The sequence below is a fragment of the Danio rerio genome, chromosome 7 (assembly GCF_049306965.1).
Source record: "Danio rerio strain Tuebingen ecotype United States chromosome 7, GRCz12tu, whole genome shotgun sequence".
NCBI lineage: Eukaryota > Metazoa > Chordata > Actinopteri > Cypriniformes > Danionidae > Danio > Danio rerio.
The window spans coordinates 12,259,645-12,273,835 of record NC_133182.1 but is presented as its reverse complement, the minus strand read 5'-3'; the positions used below and the strand labels follow the sequence as shown (position 1 = coordinate 12,273,835).

Below are 14,191 nucleotides of genomic sequence, written 5' to 3'. Positions count from 1 at the left end.
GATGGTTTGTTCTGTAGACTATTAAAAATATATATAGATTAAGGGGGCCAATAATATTGACCTTAAAATAGTTTTAAAAACTGCTTTTATTCTAGCCAAAATAAATCAACTAAGACTTTCTCAAGAATAAAAAAAGCATAAAACGTCATTTGGCAAATATTTGGGGGAAAAAAAATCACAGGAGGGCGAATCATTTTGACTTCACTGTTTAATCTTGGATCTTGTACTGATGATGCAAATTTAAATCTTCCATTCTTTTAATTTCAAAAGCATTTAATTAGTTTTTCTATTTTCCAAGATTTATCCATTTTTCATTGGCGTTATTTAATAAATAATTGCAATAAATATGTTACTCTTAATTGTTTCGAGGGTGTCCTATATGAACGCCTTTGTTAATAAGAACATGTTTGCCTGTATGTTTTAATAACGTTTTCAAAGTCAGTCATTTTTGTTTGTACCCCAACAGTAGATTTTTGTTGTTTATACAGTGCAGGGATATCGAATGATACTAATACTAGTACTATATAATACTCATAATATATATATATATATATATATATATATATATATATATATATATATATATATATATATATATATATATATATGTGTGTGTGTGTGTGTGTGTGTGTGTGTGTGTGTGTGTGTGTGTGTGTGTGTGTGTATATATGTGTGTATATGTGTGTGTGTATATATATGTAAATATGTGTATGTATGTGTATGTATGTGTGTGTGTGTATATATATATATATATATATATATATATATATATATATATATATATATATATATATATATATATATATATATATATATATACATGTATGTATGTATGTATGTATGTATGTATGTATGTATGTATGTATGTATGTATATATGTATGTATATGTATATGTATATATACGCACACACACAGGGTGGGCCATTTATATGCATACACCTTAATAAACTTATTGGGAATTTCACAAGAAAAACAATGGTGTGCTTGATTTTAAACGGCTTATGCAAAGGTTTGCCATAATTGCAAGCGATATCCTGCTGGCCTTTCAAATTTGCAAATGTATTTGGATATATTTTATACCCTAGGGAAAAAGCAACATTTCTGTTTTGACATGACATTTATTTAATCAACAGATGCATTGCAATTTAAGTCTTAACAAAAACAGGCAGATGCAAAAATTTGGGCAACCCCAACAGAATAATGACATCAATATATGTACAGGCACCTTTTGCTGAACAGCCTGCTGACCTTTCTTAAAGTCCCTCAAGTCTTGCTGAAGGCTTTTTGGTCCATTCTTCCTTGCTAAATTTCTCCAGGTCAGTCAGGTTTGATGGGTGCCGAGCATGAACGGCCCTTTTCAAATCAACCCATAGATTTTCGATGATGTTCAAGTCTGGGGACTGGAGTGGCCATTCTAGAGCATTGTATCGTGTCTGAGCATGAATTACTTGGTAGATCTTGAACTGTGCTTTGGGTCATTGTCCTGCTGAAACATCCAACCCTGTCGTTACTTCAGCCTATTAACTGACTCCTGACTGATAAGCATGATGGACCCTCCACCATATTTTACAGCAGGAAGCGTGATCTTCTCCTGGAATGCTGTCTTCTTTTTTATTTGCCATGTCAAGTGCCTATTTTGTATAAGCACATATTTACATATATTTATATACATGTGTGTTTATATACATATACTAGTCAGAGACTTTAGACTTTAAGTGCTTCTGGATCTGGATGTCAATTAACTGGCTGAACATCTTGTACATGAGATGTTTAATCCCTGTTTCTGGTAGTTTCAGGTTTGTTTTACAAGAATGAACTTTACAAGCAATTTCCAAGAACAAAATGTGCTTGTAAACTGCTGTCATTGCAATTGAGCTTTATTGGTAGTCACAAATGATTCATGTTTGGAGCGTCAGGTTTTATTGACGTTAAAAAAAGTGTCTAATTGATGTATTAAATGCCTTGCTTTCATCCTCAGTTTTAATTTACCACCCTGTTCAGTGCAATAGTAAGCATTAAGTTGCATGACAAAGGCTTGATATTGCTCTGTGGTCGCGTGACTGTACATTGACCAGCTGCCTAGCCCTTGTTTATTTCATGAGGTTTGAATAAATGATGAAGGAGAGGGAGCATTAATGTATCGACATGTTCGTCTAATGCTAGCTCAAGAGGAGAGTGCGAGCACTTGTCAATAAAACACTACAATGTTGAGTGAACATTACCAAACGCTGTTTCATAATTCAGTTTGAGCATCAGGCCCTCAAACAACCCTGACCAGATTTCAAATACCATGCACCACAGTCAAAGGTAATACATGATCTCATAATGGAGAATGTGTTACATCATGTTAGCAACATGTCAATTCATGCTAATGATGTCCTTGCAACAACATATTGATTTTTATCTATTAAAATAATAATTTATGCTAGCAATCTGTTACCAGCATGTTAACAAAGTGCTACCTATGCTAGAGTGCTACCTATGCATGTTTAAATAAGATTATTGATAGTACAAACATGCTAACAATGCTACGTTTACTTTAGCATAATATTAATGCATGTTAATTTATTCTAGCATCATGTAAAACATGTTATATGCATGTTATAACAATGTTAAAAATGATTGTTGGTAGTAAAAAAAAAAAAACTAACAATGTTACATTCATGTTAGCATATTAATAATATGTGTTAATTTATCCCAGCACTATGTAAAACATGCTATAAACATGCTAGAACAATGTTAAAAATAGGATTGTATTAAAAACATGCTAACAGTGTTACATTCATGTTAGCATATTGATAATATGTGTTAATTCATCCTAGCAACATGTAAAACATGCTATAAACATGCTAGAACAATGTTAAAAATAGGATTGTATTAAAAACATGCTAACAGTGTTACATTCATGTTAGCATATTGATAATATGTGTTAATTCATCCTAGCAACATGTAAAACATGGCATGTTTTACATGATGATTTATGTTTAGCTACTAACCAAAACAATTAAAGCATGCTAGCATAATGGTAACAAGATGTTAAAACCTGGTAGCACTAAGCTGAAGTGTGTTAAACATGCTAGCAACATGTTAAATGATGTTTACAATGTACTAAAACATCCTAGTAACATGTTAGCATTCAAATAGGATGGGAACGGTTATTAACCTACTAAAACATGCTAACACTGTTGTAAAACATGTAAAATACGGGTTAAACATGCTAACAACATGCTAAGTCATCCTTGAACATGCATTTATGAATGTTTTTTATTTTTAACAACCAGGCTAATAATAATATCAAAATGGAGAATGTGTTACATCATGTTAGCAACATTTCAATTCATGCTAATGATGTCCTTGCAACAACATATTGATTTTTATCTTTTAAATTAAACATTTATGCTAGCAATATGTTACCAGCATGTTAACAAAGTGCTCCCTATGCTATAACATGTTAAAATAAGATTATTGATAGTAAAAACATGCTAACAATGTTACATTTACTTCTGCATATGATTAATGCTTGTTAATTCATTCTAGCATCATGTAAAACATGCCATAAACATGCTAGAACAATGTTAATTTTTTTTTTTTTTGTTATTAAAAACGTGTTAACAATGTTACATTCATGTGGGCATATTAATAATATGTATTAATTTATCCTAGCATCATGTAAAACATGCTATAAACATGCTAGAACAATGTTAAAAATAGGATTGTATTAAAAACATGCTAACAATGTTACATTCATGTTAGCATTTTGATAATATGTGTTAATTCATCATAGCAACATGTAAAACATGGCATGTTTTACATTATGACTAATGTTTTAGCTACTAACCAAAACAATTAAAGCATGCTAGCATAATGGTAACAACATGTTAAAACCTGGTAGCACTAAGCTGAAGTGCAGCAAACACCGAGCAGTGTGTTAAACATGCTAGCAACATGTTAAATGATGTTTACAATGTACTAAAACATCCTAGTAGCATGTTAGCGTTCAAATAGGATGGGAAAGGTTATTAACCTGCTAAAACATGCTAACACTGTTGTAAAACATGTAAAATACGGGCTAAACATGCTAACAACATGCTAAGTCATCCTTGAACATGCATTTATGAATGTTTTTTTTTTGTTTGTTTTTTTAACAACCAGGCTTTCTCAAACCAACATCATAGTTTGTATTCAAGTTTTACTCTCTAGTTATATTGTGTAAGTGGCACAGTCAACAATTGCAGCTACAAGGGTGTATGTGATTTTCATGGTTTACATTACATGCATTTGATTGATTGAAGTGAAGTGGAGTTCAAATGCTAGCTCCGAAAACAGAAGGTCTTTTGGATGTGGATGAAAGATTTGTCTCTAAACCACATGACAGGTTAAAAGCCGAGCTTGACCTGCCGCTCGGTTGACTGGATTCCCTAAAGACGAAAACTCAAAGCAGATACACTATCAAAAACACACACATGACTTAACACTGTCACAACTCCCTGAAACACAACCAACTACACTTGCTCATACTTAATAAAACAGTTTATTGTTATAACGAAGGAACAGTCATGATGGTGGCACACTTTCGGGTGGCAAGGTGGCTCAGTTGATAGCACTGTTGCCTCACAGCAAGACGGTCGCTGGTTCGAGTCGGAGCTTGGCCAGTTAGCATTTCTGCGTGGAGTTTGCATGTTCATCCCCTGTTCGTGTGGGTTTCCCCTGGGTGCTCCAGTTTCCCACACAGTCCAAAGACGTGGTATAGGTGAATTAAATCAAATAAATAGTCCGTAGTGTGTGTGAATGAGTGTGTATGGGTGTTTCCCAATGCTGGGTTGCAGCTGGAAAGGCAGTCGCTGCTGGTTCATTCCGATGTGGTGACCTCTAAAATAGAAACTAAACCAAAGGAAAATGAGTGAATGGATGTACACTTTCGGAATATAGTTTCAGATAGTGGTGTTCATCACAGCGTATTACGTCTTCAAACATTTGGTGATGTTTATTTTTCAAATAATAATATTTTCTTGTTTAAAATTGTTTTACTTAATGGAGTTATCGACTAATACCAGCCTGATCACACAAGAAAACGTAACTGTTTTACATTTTGTCATTTTAGTGGCTAATTTGTACGAATTTGTATGAGTATAGTTTTGAAAATGTACGATTATTAAAAGGAGACATGGCACCCAACCCCGCCTCTAAACCCAACCGTCAATTAGGCGATGAGCAAATCGTACTGAATTGTATGAATGAGATTGTACGAATTCAGAAGAATTAGTCACTAAATCAAAAAGTTAGGAATTGCCTCATGTTGCTAATAGTGTTAAGCATGTTAGCATAATGCTAACAGTATATTCAAATTCAGCATTAAGCTGAAATGCAGTAAACACCAGTGGATTAAACATGTTAACAATGTGTTATGTGATGTTTACAATGCACACAAAAAATCCTAGTAACATATTATTATAAATATTTGTAAAGCATATAATAATACTATATATATATATTAAAATTAAAATAATTTTTTTTAAATTAAATAAAAAAAAATAAAATAAAAAATATATATATGTTATATATACTCTTTGCTGTACAACATAAATCTATTTAAAAAAATCAGGGGTCACCACAGCGGAATGAACTGCCAAATTATCCAGCATATGTTTTACACAGCGGATGCCCTTCCAGCTGCAACCCAGTACTGGAAAACACCCATTCACTCTCACATTCACACTCATACACTATGACCAATTTTATTTACCTATCGTGCATGTCTTTGGACTGTGTGGGAAACCGGAGCACCCGGAGGAAACCTATACCATAATGGGGAGAACATGCAAACTCCACACGGAAATGCCAACGGACCCAGCCGGGACTCGAACCAGCAACCCTTATGCTGTGAGGTGACAGTGCTAACCACTGAGCCACCGTGTAGCCCATTACACACTTATTTTTTTATAAAAAATGTTATAAAAACTTCAGCATTTTTTTTCAGAAAGAACATTTATAACGTCACATGCCTACAGCCAAATAGAAGAGCTCAGGAAACCCAGAGCAGGGATCAGGAGGAAAAAAGGAGAAAATGCAGCGACAAACAATCTCTTTCTCTGTGCTGTGTGGCTTACTGGCGCTGAAACTCCACAGAAACAGGAAATGAGGAACTTAAGTGTGATAGATCTGGCTGTCCTGCTCTCTTCGGCAGGATAATGGAGAATTTAAGAACCGGCTTCCTAAAATTCAAGAGTGTGAATCTGAACCGTATTGCCATTGGAACTTGCAGAGCAGACAAATTTCATTAATGCTGGTTTAAACTTCTGCAACAAGTGATCGCTGTGACCCACGGCGCATGACTTGCGTGTAGTCGTGCATTTATACATCTGCCTGCTGTTTGTGTTGCTCTGCAATAACACTTCTGAAACACCAGCTGGCAGTAGGTTTTGATGTTCTTGTGTCGATTTTTTTCGCAGGTGTTGTGTTTTTTTCTAAATGCTACCTTAATATTAAAGTAGCTAAAACTCGCTCATTCATTGGGGAATGGGGAAAACAAATGTCTCCATTTGAAGACTCTACACTTGTAAACACTCGCTCCATTGGGCTCGCGGCTCTCAGCACCACCCACACTCGTCACCCCTACCAAGCCGACCATTGATTGTGGTGCGCTGCACATCATTACGTCATGTAGTTAAATTTCTTTTATATTTGTGCGCTCAACGCAGAAGTATAAATCAGCAAACATAATTAAGAACTGATGTACTGATGTAGTATGTGGGACTTTTGTTTTGACAATGGGAGAGACAGATTGTTTACTATGAGACACATTCAAACTTCCGCTAGAAACTTACTATTGGCTAAGTGAAGTAACGGCTAGTTTTTGAAGTAACAACAATGCCTGCGCCTCATTGTCCATACCGTCCATCCTAAATGATTGAATATTACAAATGTTACTGTGTATACCATTTAGATCAGAAAGGTGGATATGCACATTGAGACACAGGGATATTAACAGAGATTTATTCACAAACCTCCTTTTGAATTAGAAGTGACAGCAAGATGTGTTTCAGGACATGGATTAGATCAAATTTAACAAGTAGGAAGGATAATACAATTCCATGCACACAAACACATGCTTTGTCGCAATGCCTCTGCGGTCACTTATCCATCGATGTAGAAAAGTGATGTAAAATTATAATTTTCAAGGGCACAAAACCCCCGTCTCAGCTGGGTGTTTTCACACCTCCAGTTTGGAAAAAGTCAGGAAGGTGGGTGTTTCTAGCTCTGTTTAGGTTTTGGATAAAAATGGGAGTTCCAAACTGAAACTCCCATTTTTATGGGAGCACGCGCTGATTTTCACAGAGGCAGGGGAGAAAGACAGTGACTGCGATGGACATCTGTAATCGAATTATTTGCCAAATTATTCATCTGTGGACTTTAACTGCAGTTTGGGACTTTCACTTTCATTCAGGAACGTTTCCTGTTAACCCCCCGTTGACAAACGAGATATTGAATACGAGGAACTGCTGGAAGAGTGTAGTTTTAATGGAATGTTTGATACTGCACGTCGTATAAAAGAAAATAAACCTCCGTATTTCTCAGTAACTTAGATGCTCTCGGTAGGTAGCGTCAAAAAAGCCGTGTGTGTATAGACCAGGGTTTTTCAAAGTCTAAGACAGTGGGCCTCCCTTTTGACACAACTTATCCATTGGCGCCCCCCTCCTCCCAAACACGCACGCACGCACACACACACACACACACACACACATATATATATAAAGACACAGACAGATGTCAGACTGTTAACTCACTTTTATCATCATTTGCATGAAAGTGCAATTATTTAGAGAGTAATAACAAGTATTTTAATATAACGTTTTTAAAACTAGGATGATGGTTCAATATGAATAGAACAGATCCAAGAACTGTCCATCCCAGTCAAAACAGTGGAAGTTTAGCGGGTCTCATGCTGTCATTAGCCAAAATATCTTGACAAACCACACATAAAGGTCGTGGTTCATCAGCTGGTCCTGTCCACGTAAATCCTAAACTCAAATACTGATCATCATATCGTCGTCTTTTGGGTTTAGCCCTGAACTTGAAGGCTTTTGTGGCGAGGGGGCGTGGCCGAGAGCCCTGGGAACGGAGTGAGGCCACAGCGTAAGTGGATACACCTGCGGTGCGCACCTGCCTCGGATCCCACGGAAGGAGCTCTGGATCATAAAAGGAGGAATGAGGGCAGAGGAAGCCGAGAGAGGACCGGGCCCGGACATATTTTACTTTTGCTTTCAGTTTGACGGCAGTCTCCGTGAGCGTTTGTTCTGGTTTAGACGGCAGCCTCCGTGAGGCTCTGTATTAGCAGGCATATACCTGTATTGGCGGGCTTGCCAAACAGAAGCGAATTCACAGCTATGGCCTTCTGGGTAAAAAAGGTTTTCTTGTATTTGACGTATTATTTTTTTGCTTTGTTTAATTTAACTGTTTAAATATAATAAAAAATACATATAATAATTATATTTTTATTATATTATATTTTTTCCCGCGCCTCCCCTGACATGCTCTGGCGCCCCCTCTAGGGGAGGCGCGCCTCACACTTTGAAAACCCCTGGTATAGACTATCCTGTCACAAAATGCGGCAAAAATCCTACACCACGATAATAGTTAGATAGCGTTAATTACATGTTTACACTCGGAGAGCAGCATTTACAGCAGATCTTTTAGTCCATAATATTGTAGTGATATTAACGCACTGTAAACTTAGTAACTTAGAAATAATTTGACTAAGGTCTGTCTTTAAACACTGAAAGAGCACTGCAGAAAATACAAACTAACTTCGCCTCTGAATAAACAAACAAAGACACTGATCACACACTTACCAAATCTGTAGAGACAGGACAATCAATGCCAACTGGAGTTGCGGCCTTTTTAAAAGGAGACGAGCAGCAAATCCGGATTTCACCATTTAAAGATGCGAAAAGCTCTTGAGTAAACAATGTTCCTTACAAACTTATTTTTGCCGCGTGTCGCAAAAAATGAAAGCAAAACCTTTGTTGCAGCATATTAATAAGCGCAACACTGACAACCCATGTCTCCAAACAATTCTTCTTCCACATGTTTTGGCAACACAACGTGGCATCTCTCTGCCGTCTGAACATGTCTTCGAAGCTATCTTGCATATTAATAAAGTTGCACCTCATACACAATAGAACGCGCTGATTGGTTTGAACCAAGTTTTTCTCATGAATTTATGCTGCACACTCAGAGATGTCACGATGTACTCCCAGGTACAGACATCCAGTTTACACGCTGGAATGCATAATCTAAGGATCTAATCTTCGTGACACAGCTTCAAAAATTTTTCAAACCGTGAGAACGAATTTGCTCCAAATAACGCAAAAACAACCAATTTTCACTTTTTTGTGAAATATATGTGTTTTTAGCAGCGTGGGACACATATGCGACTATCAACATTTAAAAAAATGGGTTTTGCTGTTTCATGACCCTTTCATAATTAAAAAATATATATTTGCATACCGACCACCGGGAAAACTCCCGATTGTATGTAAATGTATATAGGTCTATATATTAGGGAGGCAACAATACAGTTAACCCACAGTTCAATACATACCTCGGTTTTTTGACATGGGTTTTGGTTCGGTTCTCTTCTTTTTTTTTTTTTTTTATTCTATAGGCAAAAGGAAGTAAGAGGTTAAGGAGAAAAAAAATATTGCAATATTCATTTTGTTTTACTTAAAAGCTTAGAAAAGTACATTAGTTCCTAGTTAATTGTATAAAAAAATTAACACTGAAATCTCACAGCTGCTGGTAGCCCATGTACAAAGTGGGGAACACAAAAAATCCTACACTTTGAAAATAAACATACATTTGAAGTTAATAAAGATAAATTGGCCATTTCAAATACACATATTTGTACTTAAGTAAACATAAATAAACCGTCTTAATTATTTCGGTGCTGAAAAAATGTGAGACTGTAGTCTGTAACGCGGATCGAGTGCTTTTATAGAATGACAAAAGCCCGCATCTCCAATCACCGAAAAACGGCTGCAAATCTTTAGCAATAAACACCCACATTGCCTTTGTTATTTTTATGTGTCTGTCGGAACCAGTTGGGTTTGTTTGTATCATGACTGTTAGTATCCACTGGAGGACGCTGTAGTTCAACGAACTCTGAGAGTGAACTACAGCGCCCAAGAACTACAAGTCCATACATACCACACGCATTACACACGGTTCACTTACACTGATTGGCCATTCACAGCTGTTCCTGTTCCTGTTGATTTCCTGGACTATTTATACAACCATTTACCCACTGTTCGTCACTGCGTCGTTGTCTTTCTTGTCTACATGATCATAGTAAGTCTTGTCTAGTGAGTTTATTTCCTGAGCTCTGTTCCTGATCCTGATTTATGTTGTAGTTTCTTGTTTTGTTGTTTATTTGTTACTTTGTTACTTTGCACTTTGGACGTCTTGTTTTTCTGTTTGCTGCACAATGATTTGATAAATCTGCACTTGGATCGACACCTTTTTATTCCCGTTTCAATCCGTAACGTGACATTTTTGCTTGAAACGTTCAGCGAGGGATTGTTGCTATTTGGAGGACTTTATTACCTTCTCTGCTATCCTGCCTTCAGACAGTGATATTGCTGGGTGATGGCGCTGCAGATGTGCAGTCATGGTTATACGTGTAAAACAATGCTTGCACACAGTTATTTTTTGTTCACCGTTTTTTTCTTTTATTGGCATTAAACTTACCGGAAAAACCGAAATGTCCTCACACTGCAGATTTGAAAGACGCCGGCGCTTTCTCGTACTAATGTCTCACTTCGCGGTCTCTTCCTTGTACTGTTGCCTCAGCCTCACTTCACCGCCGCTCGCAATGTTAAAGTGTGGAATGTTGGTCAAGCGCCTCCTAACTTTACAGCATATTGATTGGATATTTACTCGCGGGAAGGAGTTTCCTCATCTCAGCTCATGGACTTACTGGCACACACAGTCAGTTCGGGGAGATATAAAACGCACATAAATTATTTCAACTCAAAACCAAGAAAACCGCAATTCACAAGCGCGTATTGAACCGTGGAGTTCGTACTGTACGGTACAATATTATATTAAGAACCGTGGCATCCCATATATATATCTATGGCTCCAGATGGCCAGACCTCACCTTGGTCCCTCATTCATTTCAAAGGATTGCTACCCTGTACTAAAATGGAGGCTCTATTGACGCATTCCTTCCAATGGACAACAAAAGTGTAGGCGACATCTAATGTAAATATCAATGTATGGAAAGTCCTCATAAACCAGCAATACCAACCTATGTGTGTTACTGTGTCTCAGAGAGTTTGTTTTATCACAGCGCAGACAGTCTGAGTCAGTCTCTTTTGTAGCAGTATCTTCTCACACAATGAACATCAACACAATGATTCTCATTTTATAAAGTGACGTCGTTCATTCCTGTGGCCTTTCCCCCCCTCGCTGTAATTCATAACTGCACACACGCTTGTCTAACGAACCATCCGTTCCCACTTCAAAGCCGCTCGCCTGCCTTTGTTCCTTCTCAAACAGGAAATCCAATTATTAAATCTTCATCAAATATGTGAAAGTGTCCCCCCTTTTCCACACACACACACACATACAGACACCAACACACACAAACCTGCTTAAACGACTGCAGCGTTATTAATGATCAAATGTAGTAACCTAAAGAGCCGAGTTGAATTTCTGTAATGGAGATGAAGTCATTAATTATGGAGCGATCTCACTCTCGCCGACTCGTACATTTATTTTCACTTTCTCGAGGAGCTCTTTGTGATATTTGATATTTCAGTAGGATTGTAGAGATGCCTGCGGTTGCTTTATCATTTGTCATTTCATGCCATTTCCTTGTGTGAGAAGTTTGATTTGGCGCAACATGTTTGGATGGGGAATGTCTTCCATTATTTCCGTATTTCTTATCTTGTGTGTGTGTCTGTGTGTGTGTGTGTGTGTGTGATTTAACTATTCATGCATTTCAGCTTGCTAAAATCATATTTTTCAGTTCTAATTTCCAGCAAACAAATAAATAAACAATAAAAACGAAGTGTGGTCGAAAGACGAAGTTATATTCAAACACATGTCCTATACCCCATATGGCCAAAAACATGAAAGTTGAACAAATCTAAACTTGCTTTTATTAAAACAAATATAAATATGCATATAATAAATAATGCTACTAATAATAATAACATTATACAAAAGCAAGATGTCGTGAATAAACTGAAAAAAGCCCCGAGATGAAGAAGGCATGGAGGCAGTGGTTTTTATATTTCTGTAGAAAGTAATAATTTTTGTAATATTTTAATCCTTTAATTCTTTTTCATTTCTGAATATATTTGTGTATTGCTGCTCACCCTGCTTGTTTTAAGGAATGTGTAAGCAAGGCGCACAACTAACGTGTTCTGCGCTGGACTTTAGACCCCTATTTCAGTTCCTCAAAATAGCAACATGCCAACAATGCGCCTTAACACACCTCTTTTCTAGACCGAAACACCCATGAGTGCACAAAGTAAGTGGTGCAAATGGATTTGTTATTTAAAAGTGGCAGAAAGCTAGAAAATTAAGGTTTCGCTGGGCTGAAAATAGCAACACGTTGGTAAAACGCATTTTGCACCTCATTGTGCTGTGTGTATAATAGGGAGGCTCGAGAAAAGTGCTTTATAAATATAAGGAATTATTATTATTAATTTAATAATGTTTTGAATGTTTTAGGATATTTAGTTTTGTATATTTTAGGATATTTTATTGTATTTTTTTTTTAAATTCAAGGTTATGTAACAAGTCATGGAAAGTAGCGCATACATGTTTCAACCCCTGTTTTGTGCATACTGTACACATTGAGAACCAGATCTTTATCAGCATTTCTTTGCCAAGTATTGTCCTTTTGATAAGAAAGACATGGTTGGCAATAAAACAAATGCCTGTGATTTTTGGTGATAATTGTGATAATAGTACAGTATACACTACCTGACAAAAGTCTTGTCGTTGATCCCAGTTGTAAGAACAACAAATAATAAATTGACTTCTAGTTGATCATTGGGAAACGTGTAAGAAGGTATATATTTTCTAATGGATCATCTGTTGGTCCATGCGCAGAGCGCAAATGCATGGCGCAAACGCTTTCAGGGCGTGTCAGAACGCGTTTTTGCTAATTTACAGACGGGAAAATTAGCTTTGCGCCGTGGCGCATGTTCTAAAAGGATTGAGTTCATTTTCTTAATGAGTTATAGGTGTGTTTTGAGAATAAACCGATTAGAGTCTCATCTCCCATTCCCTTTAAGAGCCAGCTGCGTCGCGCCATAAGCGAATTCGCTATTTACAGGACGCAAAGTAAGTCTAAGTGGAAAAACTGAGCATTTCACTGGCAAACAGAAAACTGTTAAACAGAGCATCTACTGCGTGAGAATGAGAGAAAATGGATCTACTTTCACTTTAGCTCTTGGATAGGGAAACCTTTACGCACAGACATCAATTAGTCTATAAATAATTAATTGCGTTTGTTAAGCGCAAATATTCATTTCAAAACTATTTCCAAATTCTGTTCTAGCGAATAAATGAACAACAATAACGAAGTGTGGTCAAAAACCTGAGTTATATCCTGAAACACATGCTGTGCCCCATATGGTCTTAAACCTGACAGGTGGGCAAATCTAAGCTTGTTTTTAATAAAACAAATATAAATATGGATATGCAGTGATTTTTCATATTTATGTAGGCTAGAAAATAATATGTTTTGTAATATTTTAATCCTTTGTATTTATATCCTATATGTATTATTATTATATCCTATATATATATTCTTAATATTTACATTTTTTCATATGTAAAGATATTTGCCTATTGCTCTCTTGTGCGTATTAAGCAGTGTGTAAGCGAGGCGCAACTCTGCGCTGGAGTTTAGACCGGGTTTGTTTTTGTCTAATGAAAAATCTATTTTAGTTTCTCAAAATAGCAACGCGCCAGCAGTGCGCCTCAGAACGCCTTCCTTTTTAGACCAGAACGCCTATGGGCGCACATATGAGGGCTAATGCATTTGCTATTTAAACAGCGTAGCGCAACACCTCAAAACGACTCTTGCGCCAAGCTGAAACTAGCAAAAGACTATTGCACCGCGCCTTGCGTCACATTGCGCCGGGTGTATGATAGGGCCCTTAGTCTTTT

At 36.7% G+C, this 14,191-nt stretch overlaps 1 protein-coding gene across 4 annotated transcripts in view; it reads left to right on the top strand.

Annotated features, from left to right (window-relative positions):
• The window catches only part of efl1 (elongation factor like GTPase 1), a 227,601-nt gene that overhangs the window by 72,760 nt on the left and 140,650 nt on the right, over positions 1 to 14,191 (top strand). The window lies entirely within an intron of this gene.